Genomic DNA, 6,634 nt, shown 5'->3' on the forward strand with positions numbered 1-6,634 from the left:
TGATCAAGGTAAAAAAAGAGTTATATTCCTTAAAAAAAAAAAAAAAGCTATAATACACCTGTTATTAGATTTTAACTCTATGCATTATTTTTGAGTTCTTATCTAATTTAGACTCAACTAAATCCTAAATTCTTCTAGGTACCTCCAATCCAACTTTCTTCCATAAAATTACCAAAATGAAAACTGCTCTGTTCCTGAAGCCCACTAAACTAAAACTAAACAGATATTACAAAACAAAGTCCAAGGCGGGAGGATCGCTTGAAGCCAGGAGTTTGAGACCAGCCTGGGCAACAAAGTGAGACCCCTTCTCTGCAAATAATAAAATAAAATGAATTAGCCAGGTGCTATGGCATATATTAATACCTGCAGTCTCAGGTACTTGGGAGGCTGAGGTGGGAGAATCACTTGAGCCCAGGAGTTAGAGGCTGCAGTGAGCTATGATTGTGTCACTGCACGCCAGCCTGGGCAACATAGCGAGACCCCTGTCTCTACAAAAAATAAATTAGCTGGGTGTGGTGGCACACGCCTATAGTCCCAGCTACTTCAAGCCTGCAGTGAATTTGGATTGCCCCACTGCACCTCCAGCCTGGCAACAGAGTGAGACCCTGTCTCTAGAAAAACAAAAACAAAAAAACAGTGACCAAAGCGCAGCATGGGGATCCTCTGCACCCCTCCCTATAAACATGGCACCGAGTGGCGCAGTGTAGTGTGGGCTGTGGTCTGCAGCTTGAGCGGGCCCTTGGCACCTGCCATGCCTCACCGGCCGAGGTCTTGGTGGCTGGGGGTGGGCACGGTTTGCGCACGGAACCTGCTCTGCTCTCAGTGCATGAATTCACAAGGAAACATGATTGGAGAACAACAGGAAATGGTATGGGAACAGTGTGAATCAGGCATTTTGCACCGGAAGCGTTGGGAGATGTTTTTACTGTGGTCTGCCTGAAGCTGGGACAAAATTGAACAAACAGGATGAATTTGGTGCTTTGGAAAGTGTGAAAGCTGTTGGTGAACTCCATTCTCCTTTATCAGGAGAAGTAACTGAAATTAATGAAGCTCTTGTAGAAAATACAGAACTTATCAAAAAATTTTGTTATAAAGATGTTTGGCTGATCGCAATGACACCGAGTAACTCTTCAGAACTAGATGAACTTGGCCAGGCGTGGTGGCTGACACCTGTAATCCCAGCACTTTGGGAGGCTGAGGTAGGTGGATCATCTGAGGTTAGGAGTTTGAGACCAGCCTGGCCAATGTGGCGAAACCCTGTCTCTACTAAAATACAAAAATTAGCTGGGCGTGGTGACAGGCGCCTATAATCCCAGCTACTCAGGAGGCTGAGGCAAGAGAATCACTTGAACCCAGGAGGCAGAGGTTGCAGTGAGCCAAGATCATACCGTTGCACTCCAGCCTGGGCGACAAGAGCAAAACTGTCTCAAAAAAAAAAAAAAAAAAAAGAACTAGATGAACTTATGAGTAAAGAAGCTTATAAAAAATATGGAAAAATCTATTAAGGATGAAAATGGAACCCCTAAATAAACTAGTATGAAATAATTTAAAATATAAAAATAAAAAACAAAATTAATGAAGTAAAAAACAAGTCTTACGCCTGATATATGAACCACACCAAAAGTTCACCAAATTGCATGATGCCGTAATCAGAGACAACCAAACCACAAACCAAGAGGAGAAGCTGATGTTTTCCCTGCTACAAACAGCTTTTCCAGCAGGCATGGTGCCTGTAGTCCCAGCTGCTTGGAAGGCTGAGGCCGGAGGAGTTAAACTTCAGCCTGGGCAACATGATGAGACCCCACTACTGTAAAACAAAAGTTGAAAAATAAACCTAAAAAAATGAGTTTTCCTAGGGCGTTGTTATAAGGCTCCACATAATAATGAGACTCTCACCCTCTCAATGCCACTATTTCACTTGGCAGGATAACGCTATAATTAAAATTTCACAATAAGTAACTGCTATAGGTAACTTGAGAAAACCTGACCTAAAAAAAACAATCCTTTTAGCCCACCTAGTGGGCACATTTGGCATTTTCCCTAACACAATTTTTTGTTCAAATTGTGCTGGTGGTCCCTTTTATAAAGCTGGCGTTCACTAGTTTAATTCGATCCTATATGAAATACTACAGAGTGGCTATCACAGGCCTTTTGTTTAATTTGCTGCCCTTAGGCTTGGGCCGTTAGTTCAAAAACCATTTCTAGGAACTAAGTTTATTATATTGTTGCCAATTTTTTCATTATAATTTTTAAATGTTGTTCTTACTGCCTGTCTAATCTCAACGAAGCCAACTTTCCTAACAGGATAATACTTGCTCAACACTTCCAGTAATGACTAATGCCTATAAAGCAGATGAAATCAAACTTAATACTGGACTCCAGATGAAACTGCTTTGAGGCCAGGAGCGGTGGCTCACACCTGTAATCCCAGCACTTTGGGAGGCCGAGGCAGGCAGATCACCTAAGGTCAGGAGTTCGAGATCAGCCTGGCTGACATGGTGAAACCCTGTCTCTACAAAAAAGAAAGAAGGAAGGAAGGAAGGAAGGAAGGAAGGAAGGAAGGAAGGAAGGAAGGAAGGAAAGAAAGAAAGAAAATCAGCCGGGCGTGGTGGCACATGCCTGTAATCCCAGCTATTCAGGAGGCTGAGGCAGAAGAATTGCTTGAAACCAGGAGACAGAAGTTGCAGTGAGGCAAGATAGTGCCATTGCACTCCAGCCTGGACTGTAAGAGCAAAACTACATCTCAAAAAAAAAAAAACAGAAACTGCTTTGAGACATTTTTCCTTCTGGCCTTGTTATTACACAAATGTGGCCCAGGTTGCTGACATAGACCCCGCCATGTTCCCTGCAATGTGGGACAGAGACAGCTGGCACAGGCCCGTCACAGTACCAGGGACAGATAAGCCTGGCTGCAGAACAGCTGGTTAGCGATGCTTTCAGAGAAATATCTTGATTGAAAGAGAAAAACGTAAAGCTAATCACACAAACTGGGTCATTCTTGTCCTACCCAATCGAGGGTCAAGAGGCCAGGGGAAGGAGCACTCGGGGCACATAGAATTTCTGCTAGAATGGCATTCTCTGTAAGCCGACTGCTGAAACTGGTGCCGCCACCTGAGCCCAGTTTACCTCACGCCTACTAAACAACCCGCTGACACAACTCTCACTAGCTTTACCCTCTGCCCTTGGGGCAGGACCAGCCAATCGGAGCTTGCCAGCTCCCCAAACTCAGCAGTGCCAATGAGCTTCCTCAAAGAGCAGTAGTAATATTTCTTCTCTTTATAAAACCTCCAGCCTTTCTTCATTCTTTGGACATCCTAAACCACCCAGGCTACAGATATCCACAAATTACACTCCTTTCCCCAAATAAAACATTTTAATTTCAAGGATTCATCTCTGTATTTAACTTCAACACTGATAACAGGGAAATATGCAGCTAAGAGACCTCCATTCCCCAGGAGTTCCCTTCTAAGCACCCCCTTAGTCAGCCCAGACTTCCTAGGGGTGGGGAATGGCTGGGCAGCTCCACCCGTGACCCCTGTCCCTGATCGAAATGACTGACAGCAAGCGCTCGTTCAGGCCCGCCCTCCCCGGAGTTCTCACTTAGCAAATGGCTTTCTAAGGAGAGCACAGTACTTTGTCTCTATGTGTGGACTGACAGTGAATAAAAGAAGCAGAAATCCATGGTGGACTTTATCTCAGCGAATAGAGGACAAAGATCAACAAGAGCTCCTGTAGGATTCGGGACACTGGTCACCCACGTAGGCACGGAAAGGGGAAAACGGAATCCACCTTTCTGGGGCCAACCTGACAATTTGTGTGCAAAGCACAGGAATTCCACACAAGGAATTTGGCCTAATAAAAGTAATTAGGGCTCGTGTGCTGCCTCAGCCTGTAATTCCAGCACTTTGGGAGGCTGATGCAGGAGGACTGCTTGAGCCTAGGAGTTGAAGACCAGCCTGGGTACCAGAGCAAGGCCCTATCTCTACCAAAACAAAACAAAATAAAACAATACAAAAATTAGCTGGGTGTAGTAACATGCACCTGTCTAAAAAGAAATGTAATTAGTAACAGGAATGCTCCAAACTCAGAAGAAAAGAAAAACAAAACAATATTTTTAAACTGCTCAGAAGACCAAAAAGTATTTCGAAACCATGAGGTAAAATGACTTCAATGGCATATGAAAAATCAAACTATCAGCCAGGCACTAGTGGCTCCCACCTATAATCCCAGCACTTTGGGAGGCTGAGGCTGGAGGATTGCTTGACCCCAGGAGGTTGAGACCAGCCTGGGCAACATAGTTAAACCCCATCTCTACAAAACTAAAAACCTCAGCCAGGTGTGGTGGTGCAGACCTGTAGTCCCAGGTACTTGGGAGGCTGAGATAGGAGGATCCCTTGAGCTCAAAGGTTCAAGGCAGAAGTGAGCCATGACTGCACCACTGTACTCCAGCCTGGGTGACAGAGAGACCCTGTCTCAAAAAACAAAAACAAAAATCAACAATTATAGTGAAATAATTTAAAAAATAACTTTGTAGAGCAAATGCTTCTCAGACCTCGTGGTGAACCAAATCATCCATGAGCTAATACAATCTACAGGCTGGATCTGTGTTTTCCCAGGCACCCCAAGCAATTCTGATGCCCCCACACTTGAGACCACTCCCAAAGCTGGAGGAAGATTTCCAGGGAAATACCATCTGTAGCCACGAGAAACGTCATGGCAGTGACGGGTATCACTTCGCTCTGTAAACACATTGAACTGTATAGAGAAAAAGAGCAGGGAGAGAACCTCCTACTGAAAGCATCAGTTATCCTGGAAGGAAACAGGGATTTTATATCATCCTTCAGTTCACCTGAGACATCAGTTCCATTCATGATTAGACAAATATTTAACACGGCCAGGCCTGGGTCACAGGCCCCTGGGGTTGGCAGAGCATTGCTACTTCAGGATCAGAGACACCCCCGTCTCTGAGAGCCTGTTAGTAAAGGCAGCACCTCAGCCTCACCCAGGACACAGGACACTTTGAGGAAAAGGAAAGAGCCTGGCCTGGCAGGACCTTGGGTCTCCAGGAGCCACAGTGCAGGTCAGACAGGATCAGGGAGGTCTCTATGACAGAGGCATCCTTTTGCTGGAGCTGCACACAGACAGTCTGTCAGCACAGGAGGCCCTAGAATGACAGCACTGGGGGGCCTGGTGAAAGTGGTAGGGCCCTGGATCCAGCCCTACCTGAAGCTCTCCTGGGATGTTCATCTAAATGCACCACTAAGATGCCCCACTATGTCTTCTTTCTCTTAAGACCTTTTAACGTTGGATCATCTAGCACAGGCAACCAAAAGATTTTACCTAAAGCACTATCATCCTAGAAGTGGGATTACTGCATCAACGGAGTCTGTAAGGTCCCTTTGAGCAAGTGTGCGTCACAGGAGCCTCCTGGAGCCACAGAGGGGAGCCGGCCGCACGTGCTCTTCTACCGCGCAGGGAGTCTGGAGAGAGTGGGCCGGGCTGCTGGGGCGTCGGCTGCCAGCTCGGAACTCAAGACCCAAGCCAGGTCCTTGGCCTCTCAGCCTCGGCTCCTCTCTTCTGAGCAATGTGAGTCGTAACATTGCTGCTCCAGGGGGTGCAGGTGGGGGGAAGGGGGAGGCTCTGGGCAGGCTGGGCACAGGGCCAGGACACCCACTGTGCTCAATCCAGGGCCCAACTGTGATGCTGACAGTAGGGGAAGCTCAGCGGATCCTGCCGCGCTCTGGGCCTCAGTTCCTTCTGATCAGGGGAACACGGTCGCAAGGGGTCAGCACCTGAGGTCCCGTCAGTGGAGAGGGATATGGAGTCTCTGAGTGTGGCCACACGAAGCAAGATTTTAGGAGGCTGCTGTTGGGGAGGCTGGAGGTTCAGGAGTGAAGGCACTTGAAGGGAGGGGCCTGGGGTGTGGCCTGTCCCGGGATGGTCCCCACTGGCCCCAACCTCACCAAGCCTTGGTGCCTATGGGAGGGGCTGCCCATGCACCTGCTGCTCCCACTGGGCCTGGGACAGGCACGGGCCCCTGGAGCTGGCTGCCCTCCCAGCCTTGCCCTCCTGCCTCCCAGCCCTGCCCTCCTGCTGCCCAGCCCCTCCCTCTGGCCTCCCAGCCCTCCCAGCTGGACTCAGGCCAGCAGGTGAGCCCTGCAGGACCCAATCCTGGCTGGGGGAGGGGCATAAGGAGCGAGGCCCGAGGGTCTGGCTGGGCTCCTTGATGGTGCCTCAGTGGGTCCTACTCTTGGTCTTGCTGCCCAAATGCACTGCGGAGACCCAGGCCAAGAAGCCTGCTCCTCTCCAAACTTAAAGCAGTCCTGGGCCTTGGCCTCATCCCCTGGGAGGCTCCCAGAAAACCCAGCATATGGAGGGTGGAGCCCCTTCCCACCCAGAGGCCTCTGAGCCCACGACAGCCCAAGGCCTCCCTGATGACTCTTGGATGCTTCCCACGCCTGGGCCAGGGCCAGTGGCTTGGGGGACTGTTTACCTGACACAGTGCCTGTCTCCTCACCCGAGGACGGGGACTCCTCAGTCTCTCCAGCCTCCTACCGCCTGGACACCCGTAGTCTCAGTCCAGGGCCGGAGCACAGGGCAGTTACTGGGATGTTTCCTGGTCCATTCCTGTATC

General features: G+C 48.8%; 1 pseudogene; it reads left to right on the plus strand.

Moving 5' to 3' along the window:
- The first annotated feature begins 652 nt into the window (after positions 1–652).
- Positions 653–1,505, plus strand: LOC104654506 (annotated as a pseudogene).
- Positions 1,506–6,634: the final 5,129 nt, after the last annotated feature.

This window comes from Rhinopithecus roxellana, chromosome 5 (genome assembly GCF_007565055.1).
Source record: "Rhinopithecus roxellana isolate Shanxi Qingling chromosome 5, ASM756505v1, whole genome shotgun sequence".
NCBI classification, from domain to species: domain Eukaryota; kingdom Metazoa; phylum Chordata; class Mammalia; order Primates; family Cercopithecidae; genus Rhinopithecus; species Rhinopithecus roxellana.